We start from the raw sequence: 15,732 nt of genomic DNA, 5'->3' as shown, positions 1-15,732 counted from the left end.
CTTCTTTTGGTCAAGAAGGTTTTCTCAATCCCTTGATGCTGGGTCCTGGCTCATCCATGGATTGCTGTCCCACGTTGCCAGGGAGATTTATACCCCTGGGAGTCATGTCCCACATGGAGGGGAAGGCAGTGAGTTCACCTGCAGAACTGACTTAGAGAGAGGCAACAAAAGAAGTTCTCTAGGGGTGACTCTTGGGTCTAATTTTAAGTAGATTTAGCGTATCCTTTGCAGTAATAAATTTCATAAGGACAAACCCCAAGATCGAGGGCTTATGATATTTTAGTAATATATTGAGATCTTGCCCTAAATTTCATTAGATTCATTAAAAAAAAAAAAGATATGTGCAAAGGTCCTGAGAATGTGGGTACAGGTGCTATAATGTATAGTTAGAAATTAGTACAGAATAGTTTTCTGTACACTCTTCTATAATTGATCACAATTTCATTCTTAAGCTTAGCAAACCTTCAGAAGTAGTTTATTTAATAAATGAAAATTATAAGAGAACAATGCTATAAAACTGGGTTTTTTCATCTCAGTTTAATGAAAGACTAATTCAATTAAGAATTTGCAAATACAGAGGTTCCATAAGGGGGCGACATGGGGCCATCACATAGATGAGACATCATTTCAAAGAAACATGATTCCTCTCCTCACCCTTCCAAACTTACAGGACCCCAGCTCACCGAAAAATAAAAAATAAAATGGTCAGGAATTAATTTAAAGAATTACTGCCAGGAATGCCAAGCTCTGTGAAACCTTCCATTTGCAATCAGACCTAAATCTCAGAAGAATTAAGGAGTGTAAGAATTGAAAGGTGACTCTGGGCATCACATTTTGCTTTTCTTGGGTCTCCATGTTCATATCAGTAAAACAGAACTAAAAACGCCTACACTGCTCACCGCTGGGGTTGCCAATTTCCAATAGTAACACAATACCTACTCCTATCAGATTAGATTAAAAACATGGTTAATTCAAAAGAGATTATTGTTTTATCCCTTCAGATCCAAGATTCTCAAGACAGAAAATGCCCAGAAGCATAAAGCAGGAGATGACCACACACAGCCTGTGTCCCCAAGACCCAGATGTACAAAGCAATCAAGGCCTCGGGTCAAACCCTTCTTCAGCTGCCAGCTCTCCCCTGGTCAAGATGAAGGGCCACGTTGAGACATTAATCAAACCCAGTGGGATCTGGGCGGACAAAACTCTGTCAGGAATGGGAGAGTTTCTGGCTGCAGTCACTCTCACAAATCTCCCAGTCTTTGCACACCCAGTTTATAAAACTATGCATTTCAAAATTACTTGATGTAATTAACTTTTTTGAAGATTTTATGGTCTTGTATGAAAATGATGCTGTGCCAAGTAGGTTGCCTAAGGATTTGTTTGCTCTTACCTTAGAGATAGAAACATTTAAACACATGAGGTGTGGTTACATCATTACACTCACAGAAATATGAGCTGATGTTAATGATTCATGAGCACCTTTGTTTGTACATCATACATAAGAACAACTCGCTTTGTATACTGCTTTGCAGTTTACGATTTTATATACATTTTCTCCTCACTTATTTATCCCCAGAACTAATTCTAAAGCAGTTTTTAATTCCATCATTCCAAGTTCTCTGCTTGAGTGAGGGCATTTTTTTTTTCAACAGCCCCAAAATGAGAATCCTAAAAATCAAATGATCAGAGCAACTTGGAGATTCCCATGAACGCCTTAGCCAGTTGATGTGAGTCATCAACAGAGGTCACCAAGGAAATTATAAGAGTGCTACCAGGTATTTGACCTAAACCATAGTATTGTTTTAGCAGCCAGGGAACTAAAACAAATACGAATAGAACCTTTTCCCTTCAACTTCTCTCACTTTCTGTCTTCTGTTTTTCCCATAGTTCTCTCTTAATGCTTCTTGAGAACTTCATTTTGTACTTTGCCAGAGGGTCAGTGCTCAGAGTCAAATCCAAAGCAAAGCTGTGTAGAGAATGTGAGATAAAGGTATAAGATTTTCTTATTTCCAGCGATTGGTCCAGCGGGGTTCCCTCAGGGGGAAAAAAAAATCTCTTTAGCACTTTCCAGAGATGTTATATATTCCAGAGATAAAATCAGGAACCTACCCCATTCTAGAAAATGCATCAGTTGGGTAAGAAAATATGTATAACCTTTAGTCCAAGTCGTAATAGGCCCAACCCTTGACAAGGAAAAACAGCATGTTTGACCTGGACTCATCCAACTCCTGAATCAATATTTGCACATTCAAAACTTGCAGGTATCAAATGTACATATTTGCTTTGAAAATAATTTTTGGAGCAGGTAATCACTCTATTCTTAGTGACAGTCATTTGACACCTCTTGACTTTTGTTCCATCATACATGAAAATTTCTCAAGAGAATGGAAAGAAGCATGATCCTTTTAAATCTTAAAATTTTAAGGGCTCTTATGGTACTAAGCATAGTCATTCTGCTAAAGGACCAATCACTGGAAACGAGAATCTTATACCCTCTATCTCACATTCTCTACACAGCTTTGCTTTGGATTTGAGTCTGAGCACTGACCCTCTGGCAAATTACAAAATGAAGTTCTCAAGAAGCATTAAGAGAGAACTATGGGAAAAACAGAAGACAGAAAGTGAGAGAAGTTGAAGGGAAAAGGCTCTATTCATATTTGTTTTAGTTCCCTGGCTGCCAAAACAAACATCGTACAAAGGGTTGGCTTAACAACAGGAATTTATTGGCTCTGGTTTCAGAGGCTAAAAAGCTTGCTTCCTCCTGGGGCTGGTATCTTCTCTCTGGATGATGGTCTGTAGGTTCCTTTGCTTTTCTATCACGTGCCGGCTGCATTTTCTCCTTTCTCTTCTGGTTCCACTGACTTCCAGCTTCTGGCTGTTCCCCATGACTTCTCTCCGCCTCTGACTTTCATTCTGCTCCAGAAAGACACCAGTTATCTACATTAAAGCCCAAGTGATTCAGTTGAGCCACAGTTTAAGCGAGGGAGATCCATTTTACAATAGATCCACACCCACAGGACTAGGGGTTGGGACCTGAGTGTGCCTTTTGTAGGGGGCATGATTCAATTCCCAATAGAATTCAAAGAAAACTCTCTGACGGTGGCATTGTGATTAAAAAAAAAAAAAAAGAGCAATGTTTGGGCACTGGAAATAAAAGCATAGAGTATGATAATATGAGAAATTTGGTCATTGTTTTCACGTGTGTGTGTGTGTGTTTAGGAGCTCAAAGAAGAATGCCACAGACGATGTTAAAACTGCACACCAAAGAGTCTTATGAAAGGGACTGTTAACTCCAAAGCAAAACCTTGTTAGGACAGCTCTGATTTTGAACATTCTGTTTGGCTCATCCCCAAATAACTTTATATTTGTCATACTCTATGCTTTTATTTCCAGTGCCCAAACATTGCTCTTTTTTTTAATCACAATTCCACTGTCAGAGAGTTTTCTTTGAATACCATTGGGAATTGAATCATGCCCCCTACAAAAAGCAAATTTCTTCAGACACTGGGATATATTAACTTAATACACACTAAAATTTTAAGGCCAATTATGGCCAGCCTCATGCAATCCCTGCCAAGCCAGTCTGTACCGCAAAAGGGTATCCTTAGCCCCAATCCAAAAAAGCTGGTCATCAGCCTGCTTCACAACTCCCAGCTCTCAACCTGGTGACCAGTGTGCTGGTTTTCCCCAGGGCTTCCACCCACGCAAACCTTCCCTCTGGCATCAGCTTGAACCCTTGTTAGTGTGTTTGTTTCTTGACACTTGCTAGGCTGTGAGCTGACTGTTTCACCAACCTAGTAAACATTAGGATGGCCCACAGGGATCCGACTTTTCCAGGAAGTTTGAGCAGATAGAATGAGCCTTCAGTAGCTCACCCCCAGTCAAGCCCATCACTTTCAGTCCCTTTCTCATCCTTTCACATATCTTCACCAGTGCCCCAGCATCAGGGACAGCCCTCCACACCCAAGTCCTGTATGCTGTGCCCTTCCCGCACGGACAAACAAATTGGCATCTGTGGCAGGCACCTCCATGTGGTATTTGCCACACTGGGAATAAATTCAAAGATGTGCAAAATGCATTCTCCACCCTTGAGCTGATATGACCACATGGTGAAGATCGCCCCATAATTTAACCCAATTTTCTCATACCATGTCCTCAAACATGAGGAAATGTTGTAAGGCAACTAGATAGGCAAGTATGTAGGTTTTATATCAGTGGCTTTGTAGATAAGACTGGAAATGTAAGTTTGGTAAAATCAGGAAGGTTTCCAAGGCCAACAAAAGTTCTACTGGATTGAATGAGTCACAAGCCATTGATGAGGGCCTTTGTACAGAGGGTAGCAGAATTGACAACAGATTTAGTCTTATCAAGTCTTCATCTCTAAAACTACCCTGCAGACAGCCTGCTGTAATATTTTGGAGGGAAGTATCTGGAAGGAGTAAGATCAGTTAGATCCAAAAGGGAAACCACCAGGGCCTGGACCAGAGAAGAGAAGGAGAATTTAAGAAACATGCAAGACCTTACAAAGGAAGAAGCCGTAGGAACCGGTTGCAGAATGGGTAAACAGAGTTAAGTGTTCAAACCTCAGTTCCAGGGACAGCAGTCATACCATGAACAGAAACCCTCTCTGATTTTAATGTAGATCTGTTTCAAAGGAACTGAGAATCTGGTTCCCCCAAACAAATATAATAGTGGATTGAAACGCGAGTCTTGGCTTCTCCAGTTGTTCACTTGACAAGCATTGCTATAGTGCTTCCTATGTGCTAGGTATTAGGGAGCCAGAAATAATCAGACAAGGCCCACATTCCCTAAGAGGTCAGCAACCAGTTCCATGATCTACAAGTGATTATTTTGGTTTCCTTATCTTTAAAATTTAGAACTGACATTCAGTGTTTGCTCACGATTTCTTTCATAACTAATTCTTACAAAACTGACATTTATAAATGTATACTGTCTTTGGGCTATGACTAGTTGCTGCCAAGGTGTGAATAATTTATTATGCATTGTTGAGGAGAACATGGAACATAAGAACATCACTCCAAAAAGTCTGATTTCAGGTACCAAAGAGGACTAGAAGTAACGGTCCTCCGCAGCTCTAGAAAAGTATACATTTAGCTATTTCTCAGATGACGTTTTGTATACCACTGGGCATATGAGTCAGTATACCACATTGCGCTCAGAGCTATGGGTTTCAGGATGCTTTTTCTGAACCATCTTGAAGATTTGGGGGTAATATATTGATTTGAAATAGTTTTAATTAAAGGTCTACACCCATACATCATGCAGTAGAATATAAATTTTGCAGAATTTTTTTTTAAATGGTAGACTAGAAATAAATTTACTAATGGGGTAATAGGCAGCAAGTGAAAAGGACTATAGGAGAAAGGAGAGGAAAGTAAATATATTAGTTCTTGAATGCACCCCAGGGAAAAGATTAAAAGCCCTGACAGATGCACTTAGACTAGCCTAATGGATAATTTGCCTCAGGATGAAAAGAGCAACTAGGGACCACTCAGTGAGACCCAAGAATCGTACCTTTTTTTATTCCTTTCCATGTTCTCCATATTTATTTTCAGTAGAATTTGTATGTGGTATATAATCCGAAGCCAGTAAACTCTGTAGTGCTCTGAAGACAAAGAGATAGCTGTGAATAGAATGACTGTACTGAAACCAGCCCTGGTAAATGTGTGTAAGGTTAAACCAACTGTGAAGACAGATGTCATTATCTGCAAAACAGAGCTAACTCCCCCTCACTATTTACAAACCAATGACAGTTCACTGACATATCCCAACCAACACATCAGCAGCTCAAAATCAAGGTTTGTGTATATTGGCTGCTTTGGATCTCCCCCACTTCATGACGTCTTTAAAAATCTCAATAGCCCAAAGTCTCTGCCCATTTGGGAATGTCTGTGTAAATCTTAACACAAAGTGAGCCATCTTGATAATAGCCATAAATAAATCTAGATGTAGGATGGCTTTGGATGAGAAACTCCAACTAAAACTGCATTATGTTTTTGATGATAAAGATGATGGATTCAGAAGATTAAACAAAAAGTTATTCAAATCAATATTCATTTTAATCTCTCTAATCTAGAGATTATAGTTCTGGCACTTACACAATCTTGCTGAATGTTTGCCGTGTTGTCAAAGATTTTTATTTCAGATCATGAGTTAGGAATGGTTCACGGTGTCCCAAAGGTGGGGGCAAAGACATCTAAAGTTTTTTCAAGAACTATTGATATTTTCTTATTACACTATGTGCTTCTTTCTACTTTCCACATCTCTACTCCATTTTCTCAAAGTCCACATTTATAAATCAACTCATTTAACCTTGAATGAAAAAAATGATATTTCCAATCTAAAGGCTTCTCAAGACATTTTAGGATAGAAACTGGTTCTAATCAAAACTTATAAATCCACATGAAATCTTCTCTGTGGGGGGTCATGATAACCCTGAAGGTAATACTAAAACAGAAACTTTTTGCTACTCTTCAAAGATTATGAATGAGAACAGCATATTCCATATTTTGGGGTCTTTCTTCACTGGTAAAGAAACTGAGATGCTAATATATAAATCAACAGAGGCCAAGAAAAGAATCTAGAATTTTTATTTCTAAGATGGTTATCTAATTAATTACTACAAGGGGAAATAAAAGAAAATATCCACAAATCACACTAAATATTAATACAGTTTACCCTTCTCCACCCTCCATTTCAATGCCTCATTTTAAATTTCAAAACATGCAAATAAAATAAAATACCATAATTGAAATCTTGCCTCTGATTGGAAGATACAGTGGTGAATTGCCACTGTTATAAATCACAGAAAGGGAACTTTTCATTAAGCAAATTATCTCTTTACTAAATCATGCATGCTATTTATTCCCATCGTTTGTGTTATTCTTTCCTTATTATAATTTAGCTCATATCAACTACAACTTCAATAGCTCTGGGACTCTGTTTTCACAATGAATGTTAAGGGCAGACATTTCATCTTCACTCAAAGAAAGCAGCTGCTTACATACAGCTGCACCAAGCAAAACCCTGCACAACACAATGAATTTCATAGTTGTCAATATACATATGAGCTTGTCTTCCCATAATTTCTTTATGATAAGAAATGATGCTTATCAACCATCTACCAAGCATTTAGACTATCAAAGAGTTTTCCAATTTGGCTGAGAAAACAGGAAAGCAGCAAACACAGGAGAAAAGCTATTTTCAGATGAGATAGGGCAGGAAATTAAGAACTAACAAGAGATGGTTAGCTACATTTATGTAGGTCAGCTTTCACTGAGGAAGAACAAGCTAGCTAAGATATAAATGATAAGAAAAGATTGAGGAATGGCCAAACCCAAGAATTCCACATCTTATTTTACTGTGTTGGCAGCTTCTAACTCTGCAAAGGGAGTTGGCTCTGGCCCCTTCCTTAATTGGTTGTATTGGCTGGTTGATTGGTTCACTTTTATCCTTATGTCTTGGTTTGTCAGGCTGCTATGAAAACACCACACAATGGATTGGCTTCAACAACAAGCACTTGTTTGGCGTCTCATGGTTTTGAAGGCTAGAAGTCCAAAACCAAGGTGTTGACAAGGCATGCCTGACTCTGGCTGGCCACAGTCCTTGGGGTTCCTTGGCTTGCATCTCTACCTCCTTCACGGGAAATACTCTTGGTCTCCTCCTGCATGGTTTTCTCTAATTGTTTTTGAAATTTCTCCTGTTTACAAAGGATCCCAGTAGCGTCACTGAGGCTCACCCACATCCAGTTGGCCCAAACCTAATTAGAATCTTAGAATATCCTATGCGAAAATGTGTCCACACCTTAACTGATCATGCATTTTCTAAGGGTCCTCTTACAAATGGGTTCATACCCAAAATGATTAAGATTAAGAATATGTCTTTTTTCCCCAACCATCAGTATTTCTGAAAACCCTAGGAGGTCCCCTGGGTTCGATCTAGGTCTCCATAAAAGTTTTTCTTAGTAAGTTTATTTTTTCAGAAACTTAAGGCCTCCAGATTGATCCCAGGCCAGATACGTCCTGAAATCCAGAGGTACCAGTATCTCCAAAAAACACCAACCAGGTTATTCCTCTAGTCCAGAAGGTCAATGCCCTTTCCAGCATGAAGAAAGGAAATGGTCATTGTTCAGATATCCCCGAAGATTGAGAGAAAGATCAAATGAGAGGGAGGAGGTATAATTGTGAAATTAGGATTTTACAAATGACTGTGACTCCTGACTCATTATATAGATATTTCTTTTTAGGTGTCTAGTGTTTTAGAATAACTAGAAGGAAATACCTGAAGTTGTTGAACTATAACCCAGTAGTCCTAATCTTTGATAATGATTGTATAATTACATTGCAAAAAAAGAGTCAGTTGCCCATGTTTATATGGATCTACCTCTGTAGGTTTTGTTTTGTTCCACTGAGATATATATCTGTCAATACTACACTGTCTTAGGTTAACCTATCTCTGTTGTAAGTCTTAAAATTGGATAGATTGCAATTGCAATATTAGTTGTCAATAAGAGGGAGGGGCAAGGGGTATAGGATGTATGGGGGTTTTCTTTTTTTTAATTTCTTTTTCTGAATTAATGCAAATGTTCTAACAATAATCATAGAGATGAATAAACAAGTATGTGATGATACTGTGAGCCATTCATTGATTGTATACTTTGGATGGATTGTATGGTATGTGAAGCTATCGCAATAAAAACGCATAAACTATCTAAATATTTTTTATTGTGAAATATAACATATATACAAAAAAGCAATAAATTTCCAAGTATATTTTAACAAGTAGTTATAGAACAGATTTTAAAGTTTGGTGTGGGTTACAGTTCCAAGATTTTTCATTTTTTCTTCTAGCTGCTCCAGTCTGGAGACCGACAGAAATATCAATATAATGATTCAGTAGTCATACTCATTTGTTAAATCCTATCTTCTCTGTTATACTCCTCCTTCTCTTTAATTAACATATGTACATAAAAGCAATAAATTTCAAAGTACATCACAACAATAGTTTGTAGAACAGATTTCAGAGTTTGGTATGGGTTACAATTTTATAATTTTAGAATTTTATTTCTAGCTGCTCTAAGGTACTGGAGGCTAAAAAGAAATGCCAGCATTATGATTCAGCACTCATATTCCTTTGTTAAACCTGACCCTTTCTGTACAACTCCGCCATCACCTTTGATCATTCTTGCACTCTTTAGGGGAATTTGGGCTATGCCCACTCTAACTTTTCCATGTTATAGGATGGGGGGTGGAACTAGTTGATGTTCTGGAAGGACTGTCCCTTCTGCATTTTAGGATTTACATGGTCCAGGAACCCATCTGGAGATTGTAGGTTTCAGAGAGTTACCCTAGTGCATGGAACTTTTGTTGAATCTTATATATTGCCCTAGTGTTCTTTAGGATTGGCAGGAATGGCTTTGGTTGCGTGTTTGACAGGTTATGATAGGGAACAATGTCAAACTGAAGCTTGCATAAGAAGTGACCCCCAGAGTAGCCTCTCAACTCTATTTGAACTCTCTCGCCACTGATACCTTATTTGTTACACTTCTTTTCCCCCTTTTGGTCAGAATGGCATTGTTGATCCCACGATGCCAGGGAGACTTTCATCCCTGGATGTTAAAAATGCATAAACATTAAAGAAAAATAAAAGAATATGTATTTCATTAGGGTTCATGATTTAATCTTCCACTTTCATTCCCTTCCCCACCCAACAGGCAACCATTACAATGTATTTAATGTGTACTTTTTGGTTTATTTATGTTCTGACAAATGGGTTCTTTTGTGCGTGTATCCTTTTAATTTATCTAAATGGTATTTCGTTTTCTATTTCATTCTATTTCTTTTTTTTGATTGTTCAAATCAGTGTTATTAAAATTATTTGACAATTTTGGTAGCAGTACAAAATCTTTGACTGTCACTACTGGAACATTAGACATGAATTTATGTTTTGGCTTTTTATACGTTTGGAAACATGTACTTTCTAGATCTCCTGCTTTGCATTTCATTAGCTAATGGCAAAGTGCCTTAAGTTTCTCAATCTACAATAAGCTATTATTCAGGAAAAAGAAATGTGTAAAATTAGGTTGAAAAAAATAAAATCCACAGATCTAAAAAAATTCCCTTCAAACATCAAGAACATACAAAATATACTAAAGACACAGTTAATCCTCCAGGTAGCAAGGCAGTCTTTTGACATCTATAGCTTCTTGTTTTTATTCATTGCTAATTGCAGTTCAGATAGCAAAGAGATTCCAAAAACTATAAAAGTATTTCGTTCTATTTCATACTTTTTACATTAAGCATTCAGATCTTAAGATCTGTCCATGTTGCTATCTGTACATTCAATCTGTTCTTCTAACTGCTGCCTATATTCCATGATATGACTTCACCACATTTTGCTTATCCCATGATGGATCATCATTTGCCTTCAGTGTACTGAATAACATGGAAATATCTTGGTATGTGTCCCCTTAACTGGGCCTGTGTGTGAATACACACACACACACACACACATTGACACCATCAGAAACATTACTGAGTGTTGCCGTTTGCTAAAGATGCCAGAATGCAATATACTAGAAATAGACTGGCTTTTATAAAGGGGATTTATTAAGATATAAGTTACAATTTTAAGGCAATAAAAATGTCCAAATTCAGGCACCAACAAAAGGCAGCATCTGGGTTCCTCTGTCACATGTGATACATATATATGTCACACAAAGGCACCTGATAACATCTGCTGGCCCTTTGCTTCCAGGTTTTGTTGCTTTCAGCTGCTGGTTCCAGTAGTCTCCTCTCCCTAAGCATCCATGGATCCTTTCCTGTTTCTCTGGGGCAAACTCTGGATTTCATTTTGGCCTAGCATCTCTAAATGTCTGTCTGTGTTGGCTCTCCAAGCACCTGAACTCTCTGCTCCTATACTGGCTCCTTTAAGGACTCCAGTAAGCTATGAAGACCCACCATAAATGGGTGGGGACATAACTCCATCTAATCAAAAGGTCACACCCACAACTGGGTGTGTGATTAGAAACAATCTAATCAAAAATTCCCACCCTACAAAAGGTCTCTTCCCACAAGATTGGATTAGGATTAAGAGAACATGGCAGGATATATGCACAGCTACGTTATGATACTGTGAACCACTGATTGTATACTTCAGATGGTTCGTATGGCGTGAGTGTACCTCAATAAAACTGTATTTAAAAAATTTAATTAATAGTAATATTTTATTTTATTAAACTGTATTTAAATAATATAAAAAAGAACATGGTTTTTCTTGGGTACCTAACAATTTCAAACCAGCATGCTGAGTCACAGCAATGTCTTTTATTGAAGATAAATCCTTCATTCATATTTAATATTTTTTCCCATTTGAATTGTCTTATTTTAAAATCTGTTTTAAAAAGCCCTTCCTTTTGTATTTATGTGACAACCCTGAAGCTATGAAAATCAGCACTACCCCATACAGGAACAATTTAAAAATTGAAAAAGGGATCAGACTTCAACTAGCGATATGAATGAGCTGGATAGGACTGGGGTAGTTCAGAATGCAGGGTAAAGGATGATATGGTCCATATTTTAAAACTTCAACTTCTGTGTGAGATCAAAGGGAGAGATGTTTGGTGCAAAATTTTTATTTTGGGTTATGCATTACTAATTTAACTTGCCGTTTAATTGAACACCATAAATACATGGAATCTTGAATAGAGCATGAGATGTTGTTGGTTTGTCCAGGTTAGTATGATACCCCAACATATTCCAGAATAATTTGAGCAGTGAATAAAGACGTATTTGCAAAGTCCCCTTCGGGGTCTAGGAAGAAAAGATGAAATATTCAACTTTCCCATTTGGAGAGTTTCTGATTTTCTCACATGCAATGGGGACAACCAAGTCAATAGGCTGAGCCCTTGATCTAAGGATTCGCCCCTATGAAACTTATTCCTGCAAAGGATAGGCTAAGCCTACTTAAAATTATGCCAAAGCGTCATCCCCAGAGACTCTCTTTTGTTGCTCAGATATGGCCTCTCTCTCTCTAAGCCTACTCTGCAAGTGAGCTCACGGACCTCCTCTCTCCGCTCCTATGTGGAACATGATTCCCAAAGGTGTAAATCTCCCTGGCAATGTGGGACAGAACTTCCAGGATGAGCCAGGACCCAGCATCATGGGATTGAGAAAGCCTTCTCGACCAAAAGGGGGTAGAGAGAAATGAGACAAAATAAAGTTCCAGTGGCTGGGAGATTTCAAACAGAATTGAGAAGTTATCCTGGAGGTTATTCTTATGCATTATATAGATATCCCTTTTAAGTTTATGGTGTATTGGAGTGGCTGGAAGGGAGTACCTGAAACTATTAAGCTGTGTTCCAGCAGCATTGTTTCTTGAAGATAATTATATAAAGATATAACCATTACAATGTGCTGTGTGATTGTGAAAACCTTATGCCTGGTGGTCCTTTTATCCAGGGTATGGAAAGGTAAGAAAAAAAATGGATAAAAAAATAAATAATGGAGAGGATAAGGGGTAAAATAAATTGGGCAGATTGAAATACTAGTGGTCAGTGAGTGGGAGGGGTAAGAGGTATGGGATGTATGAGTTTTTTCTTTTTTCTTTTTATTTCTTTTCTTGGAGTGATGCAAATATTCTAAAAATGATCACGGTGAAGAATACACAACTATGTGATGACATTGTGAGCCACTGTTTGATATGGTTAGACTGTACGTGTGTGGTTATAAAAACATATATTTTTAAAAGTCCTTTCCTGCTTCTGGGTCACAAAGATATTCTACAATTGCATCTATTGGTTTATACTTGTAACTTTCATGTTCAGGGAGATGTAGCTTCATTTACTTCATTTATTTGGGTAATGTATTGGCCCCAGATATGAGCGGTCTCCGGGTGAGCCAGGCTGGGTCTCTGGAATCTCCACCTGGAATCAGCAGGTCTAAGGAAGGTCTGCAACCAAAAGAGGCTGACCTTTCCCCCATTTGTCCTACATCAGGACTGTGTCTGCTACTCCAATTGTGACAGCAGGGCTTGCAAATCCCTTTTACTTTTTACCTCAAGTCCATTACTTTCCTCACCGATAAAAATGGGAAAGGGAGCAATAAAGATTGCCTGCTCAGTGGGTACAACAACAGTATGCTCAGGAAGGGGGCATTAATCCAGTCTCTCCCAGTATGAACTTCTGTCTTCTGTGGCATTTAAATAAAGTGGTCATGTGATTTTGCCAGTTTGGCACCAGTGAACCCAGGTGCCAGGTCCGGTGCCCAGGAGGCTGGGTGATGCCTGGAGCTCAGGGCTCCCAGGTGGACAGGGACCCTGGGTGGGAATGGCAGGCGGACCGTGGGGACCAAATAACTTTAAAATGTTGAGACATATGGCTTATGGGCCTGTTTTCATACTGCTGAATCTGACCGAGGACCAATAGCCAATTTTCAAGAAACACTGTGTCAGAGAAATATTAAACCAAGGCCCAACGATGCAGTCAGCAAAATCCAGAGTGGGGAAACTCTAGAGGACAAGTAACAGTTTCTACAGTAAAATACAAGGAGGGGAAATGAAAGGAGGTGGTAGAAACTACAGATTAAAAGAGACTTCAGAAATGCTTCAACCAAAAAAAAAGAAGTGCTTCAACCGGTGACACTGTGCAGCCCGTACTTAGACTAAGACTAAGTTCCTGGAAAAATCATTCATGAGACACTTGGAGTGTGTTGAATATTGATTAGATATTTGGCGAATAGAAGGAAATATGGAATTATTGTTAATTTTTTAAAGATGTGATAATGGTGTTGAAGTTCCACCTTTTAAAGTAATCTTTGTAGAAATACATGCTGAAATACTAACAGATGATGCATATGATCCCTGGAATTTGTTTCAAAATAATCTTGTGGCAAGGGAGAGGAGGTGGGGATAGAGACGAGACAAGATGAGTTAGGAACTGATCCGTCGAAGCTGGAAATTGGGTATATGAGAGGTCATGATGTTCCTTCCTTTATTTTCAAGATACAGGAAATTTTCCAAAATGAAAAGTTGAAAAGTAAGTATTAATTGAGCACCTAAACAAGATATGTTTAGCACTAAAGAAGATAGACCATTACTGCCCTGTAGGGATTTAGAGTTTTTAAAAGATCATTTCAGATGCTTAAATAATTTCAATCATGGTCAGTGCCCTCAAGGAGAGGTCCTGGTATCTGAGAACACAACAGGTTATTGAACTGCAGTGAATATAGAAGTTTTCCTACACCTGGCCAGACAGGCGGGACTGCAAATCCTAACTCCTACTCCTCCCTTCCCAGTGGAGAAATACTGGACACATTGCTGAGGACTTCTAAGCTCACTTCCTTCTTCTGAACACGAGCAGTAAAATAACGATAAACTCTTAACGAGTTTCTGGAGAGGATTGAATGAGATGAGATTGCTACAATCCTGAGCGCTGTGTCCACCCAGCACATAGGAAATGCCTGGCAAAGATCAACCACCTTAGAGGGAGGAGGAAGGTTGCAGTATTCCAGGAGGGCTTCTCTGAAGAAGAGACTTTTAAGCTGAGACCTATAAAAACAAAAACAAAACAAAAAACGGCAGAATAGTAATGAGCTTAAAAAGGGGAGGGGAGGGGAGGAGGGGGAGGACGTGGGGAGAGGAGTAAGTATTCTAAGCCCAGACAACATGGTCAGAAACATATAACCTCCGAAACAGTGAGAAAAGGCCCTTTGGGAGTTGATGAGAGGATAAAGGGAGAGAGGGAGGTGTCCCTCACGTAAATTCCTGGTCTCCTGCAGCTGTATTAAAGATTCGAGATGTTACCGTATTTCCTCACTTCTAAGACACTTTTTTCCCCCTTATTTTAACATCTCTTAAATCCGAACACATGTTATACAATCAAGAATGTGTCATAGTTTAACCAGCAGCATTTTCTTCCTTAGTTGTCCATAAACTAATAGTATGCGTTTGAAAATATAAGATGCTCTATTCTATAAAATGCGGTATTTTCAAAGAGCCATGAAAAGCACTGACTGGTGGATTAAGGGGAACGCACGGTTTCCAGTTTTGCATGGAAGATGGATTGGGGGAAGCCATGGAAGATGAATTGAGGGGCGTTATATCTGTCAGGGATCTTATGTGGACGCAACAGGAGCTCGTCGGGATTTTGGACGGCTCACAGAATCATGCGGAAGGTTGAAAAAGCAGGTTCAAAGCTAAACTTCTATGAACAATACCCAAAGCTATGTCACAGAACTGGTCTGATAAGGGAACTAACTCACCCGGCTGCTGCCGCCACCACCCCATCAGAGCCGCTTCTGTGCCAGGCGCTTTACCTCAGAACCGCTGCCAGGCCGAGAATGGGAAGCTGGGGCCACAGCCCTTGCCTGCCAAGTGATGACTAAAACTGTTTTTCTTTCTCTCGCTTAAGCTGCCTGACTCCTCACGTGTCCCTACCCACTCCCGAGTCCTGACCACCTTCAACCGCACCGTGCAACTGTGAGACTGCAGAGAAAAGCTCAAGACAGGAAAAGAAGGGGAAAAAAAGACAACTTCAGACCCCAATTGTTCTAAACCTCAAACTTGCCGCTGACCTTCTCTTCCCCTCTGACTCTCACCCGGCCTTTTGCTGCCCATAAACGTAGCCTGCAAGGCTCCCATCTGGGTGGTTCCTTATCTCCTTCCTCTTCTCTCCCAGCCCTTATAGATTCTAGGTAACCTAATTCCCACTGAGGA

At 39.2% G+C, this 15,732-nt stretch overlaps 1 long non-coding RNA gene across 1 annotated transcript; it reads right to left on the bottom strand.

The window, feature by feature from the left end:
• Positions 1–5,541: 5,541 nt before the first annotated feature.
• LOC143682461 (uncharacterized) lies at positions 5,542–15,323 on the bottom strand. The gene is made up of 3 exons (XR_013175141.1): positions 15,279–15,323; positions 14,496–14,565; positions 5,542–5,626 (listed from the first exon to the last, which is right to left on the bottom strand). It is a non-coding gene; the product is annotated as an uncharacterized LOC143682461 (long non-coding RNA).
• Between the last annotated feature and the right edge of the window lie 409 nt (positions 15,324–15,732).

Source organism: Tamandua tetradactyla, chromosome 5, assembly GCF_023851605.1.
Source record: "Tamandua tetradactyla isolate mTamTet1 chromosome 5, mTamTet1.pri, whole genome shotgun sequence".
Classification (NCBI taxonomy): Eukaryota; Metazoa; Chordata; class Mammalia; order Pilosa; family Myrmecophagidae; genus Tamandua; species Tamandua tetradactyla.
This window is presented reverse-complemented; position numbering and strand designations above follow the sequence as displayed.